At 38.4% G+C, this 13,309-nt stretch overlaps 1 protein-coding gene across 1 annotated transcript in view; it reads left to right on the forward strand.

Moving 5' to 3' along the window:
- The first annotated feature begins 8,037 nt into the window (after nucleotides 1-8,037).
- The window catches only part of PAK5 (p21 (RAC1) activated kinase 5), a 312,766-nt gene continuing 307,494 nt past the window's right edge, over nucleotides 8,038-13,309 (forward strand). Inside the window, exon 1 of the mRNA XM_017868889.1 lies at nucleotides 8,038-8,342. The gene's annotated coding sequence lies outside the window, so the exon portion shown is untranslated. The remainder of the gene's footprint in view (nucleotides 8,343-13,309) is intronic.

Genomic DNA, 13,309 nt, shown 5'->3' on the forward strand with positions numbered 1-13,309 from the left:
AAAAAAAAAAAAAAAAAAGAAAAAAGAAGTATTTTGTAGTTTTCAGGGTACAAGTCTTTCACCTCTTTGGTGAAGTTAATTTCTAAGCATTTTATTCTTTTTAATGCTATTGTAAATAAAATTGTTTTCCTATTTTCCTTTTGAGGTTGTTCAGTGTTACTGTATAGAAATGCAACTGGTTTTTGTGTGTTTATATTGTGTCCTGCAACTAGGTTGAATTTGATATTAGTTCTAATGGGTGTGTGTGTGTGTGTGTGTGTGTGTGTGGACTTGTTAGGATTTTCTACATAAGAGATCATGTCATCTGCAAACAAAGGTAATTTTAATTCTTCTTTTTCAAATTTGGATGTTTCTTCTTTTTCCTTTTTCTTTTTCTTTTTTTGCCTGATTTCTCTTGCTAGCACTTCCAATACCATATAGAATAGTAGTGGTAAACGTGGGCATCTTTATCTTTGTCCTGATCTTAGAGGAAAAGCTTTCAGTCTTTCACCGTTGATTTTAGCTGTGAGGAGGTTGTGTTTTTTGTTTATATGTTTTTTTTCTTGTGTGTGTGTTTGTTTTTGCCTATATATGTTCAATTGTTACAGCACCATTTGTTGAAAAGCTATTTTACTCCAATAAATTGTTTTTTCACTTTTGTCAAAAATTGGTTGTTCATATTTATATGGGTCTATTTCTGGGTTCTCTATTCAATTCCATTGATCTATGTGTCTATCACTCTGCTATTACTATACTGTCATGATTACTGCAGCTATAGAGTAAGTCTTAATGTTTGGATAGAGTGATTCCTCCTATCTTATACTTCCTGGTCAAATTGTTTAGCGATTCTAAACCCATGCCTTTCCATATAAATTTTAGAATAAATTTGTCTATATCTATAAAAAATACACTGACAATTTTGTAGAAATTTCACTAATTATATAGATCAGTTTAGGGGAAATTGATACCTTTGCTATGCTGAGTCTTCTAATCTATTAATATAGTATGCCTCTTCATTAATTTAGGTCTATTTTGACTTATTTCATTTGTATTTTGTAATTGTCAGCATACAGATACCGTATATATTTTGTTAAGTTTAAACCTAAGTATTTCATTTTCTTAGGAGCAATTGTAAATGGCATTGTGTTTTAAATTGTATTTTCTGTACGTTCATGATTAGTACACAGAAATAAAATTTTGCATGTGTGTTGATCTTGTATGCTGCAAATTTCCAGAACTCATTTATTATTTCTAGGAGTTATTTGGTAGATTATTTGGCATTTGATTCCTAGACAATCATGTCATCTGCAGATAGAGACAGTTATTTTTCTTGCCTCATTTCAGTGAGCTAGAATTCAGCTAGAATTTTCATTACCATATTGAGTAAGATTGGTAAGAATAGTCATGCTTGCCTTGTTCTACATCTTAGGGGGAAAGCATTCAGTCTTTTCACCTGTAAGTTTGATGTTAGCCAGAGGTTTTTTGTAGATGCTTTTTATCAAGTTGAGGTCATTCCCCTCAATTCCTAACTTGCTGAAAGTTTTATTCATAAACATGTGTTGGGTTTTGTCAAATTTTTTTTCTGCATCAATTGATGTGATCATATTACTTTTTTTCTTTTTCAGTTTCTAGTATGGTGAATTACATTATTTTTCAATAGTAAATCTGCCCTTAATTCCTGAAAGAAGCCCCACTTGACAATGTGTAATTACTCTTAAACATTGTAAGACTCAGTTTTGTATCTTTTTTTTCAGGATTTTTGCATCTAAGTGGTAGCACATGCCTGTAATCCCAGCTACTTGGGAGGCTGAAGCAAGAGAATCACTTGAACCTGGGGGGCAGAAGATATTCGTTTGTAGTTTTGTTTTCTTTCCTACTGAATTTGTTTGGTTTTGGTACCAGGGTAAGAGTGGTTTCATTAAATGAGTTGGGAAGTGTTCTCTTATGTTGTCTCAAGAAAACTGTAAAAAAATGACGTAATTCTTCTTCCATGGTTGGGTAGATTTCCCCAGTAAAACACTCTCACTAAATTATAATTAAACACTTCATATTAAGAAGAGTTTATAGCCAGATACCTAAATAGACAATATCCTCTCAATTGCTGATTACAGGTTATTTTTCAAGTTTAAATCTCTAGATATTTCATTTTAGGGAGCTTTTAAGTTATGAATTCCAATTTCATCAGTGGTTCCGGGACTATTCAGCTTACGTATTTTATCTTACTTGAGTTTTGTTAGTGTGTGGTTTTCAGAAATTGTCTATTTATTGTAAGTGGTTGAATTTATGAACACAAAGTTTTTCCAAGTATTTACTTAAACTATCCTTTTAATGACTTCGGGATCTGTACTTTTAGTCCCTATTTTATTCCCAATGCTGGTGATTTGTGTCTTCTCTTCATTTTTGTCTAAATGAGTAATTTAAATCCAGACTTATTTTAATTATCCGTTTTCATTCCATTTTCATACTCTGTAAGGCTTTTTTTTTTTAATTAAAAGTTATTTTAGGAACAAGGTCTTTGTTTTTCAGGCTGGCATTGAACTCATGGGTTTAAGTGATCCTCCCACCTCAGTCTCCTGAGTAGATGGGACGATAGGCATGTATCTCTGCACCCAACTTTCTGTAAATTTTTAATACATTAAAAAAAGGAATAATATTTTGGGACATTTTGAAGAAAATAATGGCTTATTTTTAAAGCACGTACATTTATTGTCTAAAATTTCAAGCAATTCTAAGGAATATAGAGAAGTAAACAATCAACTCAAAATCTTTTCGTCAAAAATATCCCTTGGTTTATAATATTCCATAAATCTTCCTGTATAGAAAGAGATAAAAGTATAAAGTAGGATAAGTTGACAGATACACTTTTTCAAGTATCATCCATATGTGGATGATAGCACACAAGCTACTTTAAAACTAAATTATATTTAATCTTATTAAAATTAAATAAGAAAAAAAGCTAAAATGTGCCTGCTGTAATTTCTCAACTTCAGAGAAAAGCTTTTTTTCATATCAAGAGAGACAAGTTTGAAACATATTTCCTTAAAGGTAAGAAAAATAGACTGAAAAAAGCATGATGAGATTGGAGGTGGGGTTTTCTATCTATCTGCTGCAACTTTAATAATGTACATTGATCACTTGCTGAGGAAATTATTATACTTAAACCTCCTTACAACTCCCTTCCTTCTACCTTCAGGTTTTAGTAAGTTATCCAATGATATTGACATTGTCAAGGTTTATATTTATGTTCTGATTTAAAACTGCCAAACACAGTGGTTTTAGTCTTAGATTTATTTTAAAATAAATATGATTATCATTATCACAACATTTGACCACAGCTTCATTGTTCATGAGATTTATGTTTTAAATTTATCTCTTAGTTGTATAAATTTGATGATGAAGTAGAATATTATAAAGGTTTTTGTCTGCTGTGTATACTGATTTATTTTGTTTGAGAACAAGTGACTATTGCCTTGAAAATCTGAAGAACACCAGTGTAGGAAAAGAAACATTCTTAGGTCACCCTTTCTTTCCCTCAGAACACCCTCAGGCATTGCTTGATGCTGTGAAGAAATCTAAATGCACACTGATTTTCTTTTTCTTATCTGTAAATTGCCTTTTCTGTCTGGATATTCAGAACATTATTTGTCTTTGAAGTTCTGTAACTTCAGTAGGATATATTTTAGGGTTAATTGTTCCAGGTTGATTCTTTTTTTTCCCTGAGACAGTTGTGTCCTTTTGTTCTGCTGATCTAACACTCTCTATTTCAGGAAATTAACTTTTGCACTTCCATTATATCTTTGATCACTTTTTTCTTTTGCATTTTATTCTTTTTTTTTTTTTAACAGCAAAGGTTGTAAAAAGTGGTATTCTGATAGATATGTAATAATCAGTTGTCTGAAAACAAACAAACAAATAAACAAAACCCTGATTTGTAGCATTTGTCCACAAGCTGACCAAAGGAAGCCAGACATAAAAAGAGTAAATACTCTATGATTTCTTTTACAGAAAATTCTAGGAAAAAACAAATCTAGCTTATGGTAATAGAAAGTAGGTCAGTGGCCTGGGCCTACACTGAGGGGACACAGGGGAAATCTTGGGATGGTAGAAGCATTCTGTGCCTTGATTGTGAGTGAAAACATTTGTTAAAACTCATCAAACAGTGCATGTAAAAATCAATGTATTTTAATTATATGTAATTAAAGGGGGAATTTTAAAAGTCCACATGCCCTTATCCAAGATGCCAAAATCCAAAAGCTCTGAAAATCAAAAGGTTTTTGTAAGTGTGTGGGAGTAAATACTTCCACAGTGGCTGATTTCAAGCTGTTACTGAAAATGGAGTTAGAAAGCACTATATATGCCCAATCAGCTCTTGCAAGTTGGTGCAAGCCAGTTCCTGCATACTACTGGTTGTACATGTGTTGGATCTCCTTTGTTTGTATTTCATAAAAATGGTCTGTGATTTGTTTTATACCTTATTTGTTAGTAGCTAAGTACTTGTCTATCTATCACTGTGTTTTCAGTTGTGGCTAGTCTTTTTTTTTTTTTTTTTTTTTTTTTTTTTTTTTTTTTTTTTTTTTTTTTTTTTTTTTTTTTTTTTTTTTTTTTTTTTTTTTTTTTTTTTTTTTTTTTTTTTTGAGACAGAGGCTCGCTCTGTCGCGCTCAGCTTGGAGTACAGTGGCGCAATCTCAGCTCACTGCAACGTTTGCCTCCCAGGTTCAAGCGATTCTTCTGCCTCAGCCTTCTGAGCAGCTGGGATTACAGGCACCCGCCACCACACCCAGCTAGTTTTTTATATTTGTAGTAGAAACAGGTTTCACCATGTTGACCAGGCTAATGTTGAACTCCTGACCTCAGGTGATCCACCCATCTTGGCCTCCCAAAGTGCTGAGATTATAGGAGTGAAACACCATGCCTGGTCCTTAGTCTCTTATCTTTTGAGTGGTTTAATGACTTTTATTTTTCCCTGAACTCTGCTAGTTTATCTTTCATTTAGTCTTATTGTCTTTAAATCCTTATATTTCTTTATGGTGATTTTAAAAAACATGATTCACATTATATTGCCTTTCATTCCTTTGAAACTCTGGGAAAAAATATTTGTCTGAACCTTTTTTTCTGTTTCCTTGGGGGAATTCTTCTTTAGAGACCTATACTTCATATGCTTTTTGTTTATGTTCCTTGAAACATTCTTTTCCATGTCTTGTTCTTTCCCTACCTGCACTATCTGAGCAAATGTCCTGTTTCCATTCTAGAGTCCATGCTGGTTCCCTAACAGTTGTGGATCATCTTTCAAGAATTCCAGCCGTTTGTAGATGCATAGCATGGAGAAGCTAAAGAGAATAAGTCGGGTAGTCCGAACCGGGGTTCCAGCATGCTGTCTTACATCCCTGTCAGCCAGTCTACGAAGTTCTCCACCCCTCAGGTTCATCTTGTCACAGTTTTTGGTGTTAACGAGGTTTGTTGACATTAGTTTCTCATGAAATCTTTACTAGTTGGTAGCTCTGTTTTATTGAAAAACACACTTCTATTTACTTTCAAACACTTATTCCTACCCCATTACAGATTATAAATACAGATTTTGACAGTAGAGAAAATTATGTCTTAAATGGTAGACAATAAATACATGCCTGCTCAATAAATCATAATTAAACTCCTCCTATAAAAAATGCATACAGATACCTAAATAGATAGTATACTCTCGAAGGCTGATTATGGGTTATTTTCCAACTTTTAAATCTTTGAGCCAGAGAGAAAGTCTATTACTTATTTAAAAATAAAGTTTTAAAATCTCTCTGACAAATCAGTAGAGTTCTACTTTGTGTGTTCAAAAGTGCTATATTCAATAAATATATCAATGTGGTGGACAAAGTAATGTTTTGCCTAAATCCCCTTAAGTGAAGGATTTGTTACTGCAGCTGTAGGGACTACAGCTGACGGAGGCCTTTAGCTGTCGTTACCTTTAAGGATTGCCAGAGCTGCCTGTCTTAAGTTCATGCCCCTCCTAGGAACAGCCCATGCTCAATGATTGATGTGGATATAAAAGACTGACTATCTCAGACCAACTCATGGTCATTCTGAAGAATCATCCTAGCTAGTGAGCTCCCTAAGGGGCTGACAATGACTGCAATTGGCCTGCATCACAGCTTAGCTTCTACCTCTGCCTGCTCCTGCTTCCTGTATCACTCCCACCCACAGATATTGGTCCTTAGTCAAATACTGCAGACTAAACTCTCAAGAAATGACATTACATACAAAGAAAACCCTTACGAATTCATGCAATGCAGTATTTACAGAAATAGTATTATTATTCATCTATAATTTTTACCTTGCATGCTTCCAAAGTAAATTTGAGGCAGCTAACAATCATCATCATATTTAACTAGCAGAAACAAATGTACGAACACAAACTTTATGTATAACAGGAAGGCTATTTTAAGTGATTAAAGTTCAACATTTCAAGTAAAAATTTTAACAGATACTAACCAATGACAAAATCTATCTCAGTAAAAATATGTTCTGGCTTTTGCATCTATGTGAGCACACATATAAGAAAATCAAAAGTAGAGAATACTTATGCACATAGTTGTGGGTGTGACAGTGGTGGCAGTGGGCAGGTTGTTAGGGCTGTGTGCAGCTTTGAGAAGGAAGAGATGAATTTAGAGGCTCTTACTCCTTTAAATGGAAAAAGAGAGTGTGATACACAAGGACACAGGACTACTGAGGGAGAAAAGTAATCATCCATTTATCCTGTGGTTTCTGTTTTGAGATGGCCGGTACGATATTAAAGGTACTAAGTGAATGGAAAACAAGTAAGGGGAAATGATGACTACTATACTATTAGCTAGAAAACTGTCTAAGGTCATTGAGTATAGTAAGGAATGGCAAGATACAAATCCTTGTTTTGTAACCTGCTATCTAGTTATGGGATCAGATTCCATATCCACTACTAGCTCATAAGTGTACCCTTGTGGCAGCTGAAGACAGACAAGGGCGTGGCTTCTTCATTTCCAAGGGTGAAACCTCAGGACTACTTCGTGAATGTCTTTCATTCACTAGAGTCTTGATAATGCTGGAGACTTCAAGAGTCTAGGAGGTCAGCAGGCAACTGGGAAGTTTAAGTTGAACCGCCAAATATCATTGCAAACTTCAGCCCAAATATCACTCAACACAAAGGCCTGTCATCTCTTGGTCCAAAAATGTGCTATATGTTTGTCATAATCTGTCAGTTTTCTTAACTGGGCAAGCCCAAGCTTGCTATTAGACAATAAACACTTTGATGCCCAGTCTGAGTTTTTGTCCCAGCTCAGGAAAGGCAAGGGGACAGCCAAGGCAGACTGGTTCAGACTTGACCAGGGCAGCTCAACCAGCAACTGGCTTACTAGCCAACTAGCAAAGTGAGCATGAAAAGGTCCAGGAATCCTTCTTCCCCTGGGCCTTAAATTCTAAATCAGACAGCAGCCAAGGAGAAGCTGGGTGGTCAGAAGCTTCGTGGAGCCTACCCCCACCAAGACTGCTTCCAGGGAAGGCCCAGCAACCCCAGGCTAGAGGAGTCTCTGTGGACACCAGAGACCATTGCTGGGCTGGCGGATTGAAGGATGGCCACTCAGAGGTCACAGATAAGGGGTTATCTAGATCCTTGCTATTCAGAGTGGTGGGAGGGCCAGCAGCAGCAACATCACCTGGGAGGTTGTTAGACTTGCAGAACCTCAGGACACAGCCAATTGAATCTGAATCTGCATTTTAATTCACAGGTACATTAAAGTTTGAGAAGCACCGGTCCAGGTGGTGGCAAAGCAGCCAGCCCGATGTTCTGATTCTCAGCCCCTCCTCCTCCCCACCTCTGCTAGCCTCTTAAGCAAAGCACAATCCTGCAATGGTCCTGAACAAAATTTCTGCAAATCCCGAGTGCTGGGGGAGAGGGCGTGCAGGAGCTGCCCCCGCCGGGGACCTCTGGGAGTAAGCGTGACTGGATTGGTTGCCTGCTCCAGCTCCCGGCTCCTGCACCCGGAGTGTAGACACGCCCCCCGACCCTCCCCCTCACCTCCACCCCCGGCCGTAGCTACCGCCTGCCTCCCGCCGGCTGCCACGAAAACCCGGAGCAGCTGCGTGCGCTCATGGACAGTCCTCCGAGGAGCGAAGCCGGGCAGCTGGGCATGCTCAGTAACTGGGGGAGGTTTGGGTGGAGAGTAGAAAGCTGTGGCTCTGCCTCCCACCCCCTCCCGCTGGCCCCCGCCCCCCTTGCCCCTACCCAGCCCGTAGTAGTTCCCCAGCGTGCGCCCGGGGAGACCGGGAACATGGCGCTGGGAGCGCTGTAGCAGCTGAGAAGGGGCTGAGGCACCGCCGCTTCGCTGACAGCCGGCCACCAGGTAGGCAGGCGCGCCTGTCGGGGCTGCCTGGGTGGGTGTCCGCGCGAGGAGAGGCGCCTGCCTGGATGCTCGCAGCTGGTACCCGGAGCATCTCCCTTTGACGGGAGAGGATGCAAAGAGGACCTCTGTGACAGCGCGATCATGCATCTCCTAGGAGATGCAAAGGCTAGGGACCTGCTGCCTGGAGGGTAGGGATAGGGGACCGCCCACCCCCAACCCTTGCGCTACTATCCAGCCTGGGCTCTCCACGGGTCAAATAAAGGATAGTTCCATTTTGCTGGGCGGGAGGGCGTGGAGGAGAACCCCGGATTCCAGCCCTGAGATCGTGCTGGTACCCCGAACCGCTCGCAAGCCCAGCACCAGTTCTTTGTGTGTATACAGCCGCGCACACCCTGGGGGTGCCACGGCGCTGCTTTTCCCGAGGAGTGCTGGACATATTGCCAGGGCAGGATTCCCTTATGGTTTTTGTCTTTTGGCAGGTGTGGACTGGAGGATGCAATAGCTGAGCCTTTATGGGGCTGTATTTTCCTTTGTTATTTGTGTGTGTGTGTGTGTGTGTGTGTGTGTGTGTGTGTGTGTGTGTATGTGTGTGCGCGCGTGTGTGTGTGCGCGCGCGCGTGGTGGGTTGTAATGGAGAGAGAGAACTTCTGCTTGTGGGCACCCTTGTGGGCAGGGCGTGGAAGAGGATCTCGGTTCCAAACTCTTGTCAAAATTGTGTGCCATGTCAGCCTCCTAGAGGGTAAACTTGAGAAGTCCAGGGATCATCACTGCTCAGTTTGGAGGATAAGCGCGATCGCCCTTCTTGAAACCGTGTGTGTGTATATGGAGCTTTCAACTCGGGCTGAGTTAATTTGTCAATATTAGATATCAATTAAGGGAACCTGAATCGCTGAGGCTATTTATGGTGATCTTTTTATGGCCAGAATAATAAACAAAAAGAAAAGTTGGCACAAAGCCAGAGGAAAGTGTCATTGTTAATAGTTGATGACAGCTTGAAAGACTGAACACACTTTTAGGGAAATCAGGAAACCTGGCATTCTACAGAGTTCTACCAAGACATAGCCACAGGGTCTTAGGTAGCTCACAAAATCTCTTAATGCAACCGCTTCTCTTTTGGGGCTTGGAGGCTGTAGACACTCTTTCTCTTACCTGATACAGATGGACAAGATGCTTTTTAGAAGCCCCTCCTACACTAGAATTCTATGAAATTGACACCCTATAATAACAGCTCTGCCACCTTAGATTTGTGTATCTGTTATATTCTATAGCACAACAACTCAATGTTGGGGAGAAAGGTAACCAGGTTAGTTAGGGAGAAAGGTAAATTTAAAATATGGGTTTATTTTTTGCTTTATAATATAAAGGATGGGCATCTTGGATATGAAGTTTGGAGACAGTTTCCTCTGCACTCGCACTGTTTATTTTTATAGTCTTGTTAGGTGGCAAGAATGAGTCAGTATCATAAAAATGAAGTGGGGGGATACATAAGGAAAATGCATTTAAGTAAATCAAAGCCATAAATGTCCAATCTGATGATAATACCTTGACTTGGAATACATATGTGCAAGGCAGGTGCACTGCTAAATGGAAGCAATAGAAGCCAATGGCAAGTTCCTGGGTAATGTTGACTTTAGACTAAAAATCGTGTGTTCTTCTGTGAATGGGTAGAGATTGTACTAGGTCTCTTGTACTAGGTCTCTGCAGCTTGTTATTTTATTAATAAATGTGAGTTTTAATTGCTATTAATTAGATATCAATTGAAAATTGATATCTAAGCATTGAATCAGTTGATATCTAAGCACTGAAAATCTAGTCTGGCAGTGCCTTTCTACGCTGTCAGGGCCTGCTGAAATGCTGTAGGTATGGGAGGCAGGTATTTGAAATCCGACTCTTCTGTGTTTAGCTTTGTGATTCTGGGAAAATTATTTAACTTTCCTAAGCCTCAGTTTCCTCACTTATAAAACAGTTCTGGGAATAGTAAGACCTACCTAGATGAGTAGATGTATGGATTACTCATAATTTAAATCACCAGGAAAATGGTGATGACCATTATGAGTAAGAGGGAAATGGATATTTACTGAATCTATACTATGTGTCCTATATAATGATTCAGGCTCAAACAGTTAATTCCCTTAAATTTCCCAACTATATTAGTTTCCTAGGGCTGTTATAACAAGTTACCAAAACTGGGTGGCTTAAAACCACAGACATTTATTCTCTCATGGTTCTGGAGGCTAGAGGTCCAAAATCAAGGTGTTGGCAAGGCCGTGCACCCTCCAAAACCTCTAAGGGAGGATTCTTGCTTGCCTTTTCCGGCTTCTGGTAGCCCCAGGTATTCCTTGGCTTGTGGCAGCATAACTCCAATCTCTGCCTCTGTCTTCACATGGCATCTTCCTCTCTATCTCTGTCCCTGTGTCCAAATTTCCCTCTTCTTATACGGACATCATTCATAGTGGATTTAGGACCTGTTCCTCATTCAGTATGACTTCATGTTAACCAGATTACATTTGCAAAGGCCTGACTTCTAAACGTCATATACACAGGTTCTGGATGGGCATGAATTCTTGGGAGACACTCTTCAGCCCAGTACACCAACATCCCTCTGAACTGTGTTTAATGACAACATTAACATTATGTTAGCATAAGAGCAGAAGGTAAAGATAGAGTAGCATAGGTTCAGAAAATGCTTTAAAGATTACTTAAGGGAACTAACCTATTTGAGGCTTTATATACACAACCATGGTAGGGAAGAGCAGGGTTCAAATGTACCTCACTTATACATGTCACTTACCTGGGAGCCACGACAACCCAGGACCTGGGTCTTCTAGAGTATCTCAAACATACTCTGTCCCCAAATGATTTGTTGATGTTGCCTTCCATCCTTTTTGCTACCCTTCCAAGCAAATGCAAAACAAGCAAAATGCATTAAACAACAAAAACAATAATAGCAACAAGATAAGCTAACAACTTTCTAGTCCTTCTTAACCTGGTAAATGGCACCACTATCCATGGAGTTGCTTTAACCAGAAACTCAACCAGAATCACCTTTGACACCTCCATTCCCTTGACCCTCCACATTTAAAACCATCAGGTAGTCTCATAAATGCTATTTTCTATATAGATCTCTAAATACATCTTAATAAATTCTTTCTATCCCCACCATCACCACTATCAAACTTCAAGCTATCATCTCTTACCTGGACCACTAGTATAACTTCCTAACAAGAACCCTGGTTCCTTGCCTGGCTCTTCTAATCCTTCATGCAGAACAGATAGGATAATGTCAGTTCCCTACATAAAATACCACCCACATACCTGGGACAGATTCCAGAGACTCCTAGAGCCTTTGGTACTTGGCCAGCCTCATCTTGTGCATCTCTTCCTCTTGATGCTGTCACACTGACCCTCTGTCTGTTTCTGAACAGCCCCAACCATCTTCCCTCTATATTTTACCAGTCTGGGTCATATTCATCCCTTGGGCTTCCTTGACCTCTCTTCCCCACCAACCCAACTCTCTCATCATCCTTTTACTTTTATTCCACACACTTATTCCAGTTTGCAATTGTGTGTTTGTTTGTTTGGCTATGTCTGTAAACTCTATAATGGCCATTTATTTTATTTCTTATATGCAGAAGGTCCTCAATAAACATTTGGCGAATGAGTGAAGGAACGAATACTCTGCCTCATAGCATTTTCCTGTGCCAACTTAAAGATCTGATTTTTAGAAGGTTTTTTTTTCTAGTGTAGAAAGAGCAATTTAGAATCTTATTCTGACTTCAAAAGGGGAGTATTCTTGGCTTTAACAAATGTATCTTTTAAGAACTGATTTAGGCTAGAAGTTAAGAATTGAGTCAAAATATTTTTTTGGCAAGTGAAGTTTTTGTAAAAATACATCAATCAGTCAACAAATATTCTGCAAATATTTATTGCATGTGTATATTTGCCATGCTAGGCCCTTGGAAGACAATGGTGAACTAGACTTTCAGTCTTCTGGAAATTTATAGTAAACAATAATTAATAATCATTATGTATAATAATAAATAATACACTTAATTATTTGTTGAGCTTGTGTTATATGCCAGTGTCTCTTCAGTTCCTGTCCATAATCATCACTATAGCCCTCTAATCTTTCCCAATAACACAGAACCCCACACTTACTAGGAGCACAACAAATATTTTGTGAATTAATAATTTGTTGGTACTATTATCCTGATCTTTTGAAACAGGAAATGTATGCTTACCTGGGGAAAAAGGTATCTGCTCATATATAGAAGAGCATGCAATTGCTTTCTCACTATATATTTTATATATATTTTAAATAAAACATTTTAAAAATGTTTTATTTAAAAAATCATCCTGGCCATTATCTCTGGAGTTAAATTTGGAGACAAATTACTCTTTATATGGCAACAAGTTGCTGGTGTGTTTCTGTCAAAATTCTGAATTATTTTATTTTGTTTAATTGTTTTAATTTGTCCTGTTTAATCCAAGTGAGAAGTGACTTAATGTCTCTCATTCAGAGCTCTTTTTGTAGTTTTGAATAGTAAGACTGAGTGCCCAAGGAAAATGAATGTAGTTCAGCAGAGGAATACATGTTATGTTTTAGATTTCTAAAGTGGCTTCAATTTCAAGTCTTTATATTCATCTCATAAAAGGGTGATTTAAAAAAATAAATAGTAAAATAGCATTCAATGCCTATGCTTAAGTGAAGCTCCTCATATAAGTAACCAAAAATTAGACAGTGTGTCTTGATTTTGTTTAAAATTGATGGATACACCATGGGATCAATTAAAACCTAAAGGAACTGGTATGAAATTTTGGTAAGGTTGTTAGTTATAAAATATGTGTTCAAAAATCGATGGCCACCCTAAATGCCAGTGTGTTATTAACTAAAAAGTAGAATGGAAAATGATTCTATTCATGAATTAACTAATATATAAATTGAGTAGGAACAATAGAAAACGTAC

The sequence above is a fragment of the Rhinopithecus bieti genome, unplaced genomic scaffold (genome assembly GCF_001698545.2).
Source record: "Rhinopithecus bieti isolate Rb0 unplaced genomic scaffold, ASM169854v2 scaffold_4658, whole genome shotgun sequence".
NCBI classification, from domain to species: Eukaryota; Metazoa; Chordata; class Mammalia; order Primates; family Cercopithecidae; genus Rhinopithecus; species Rhinopithecus bieti.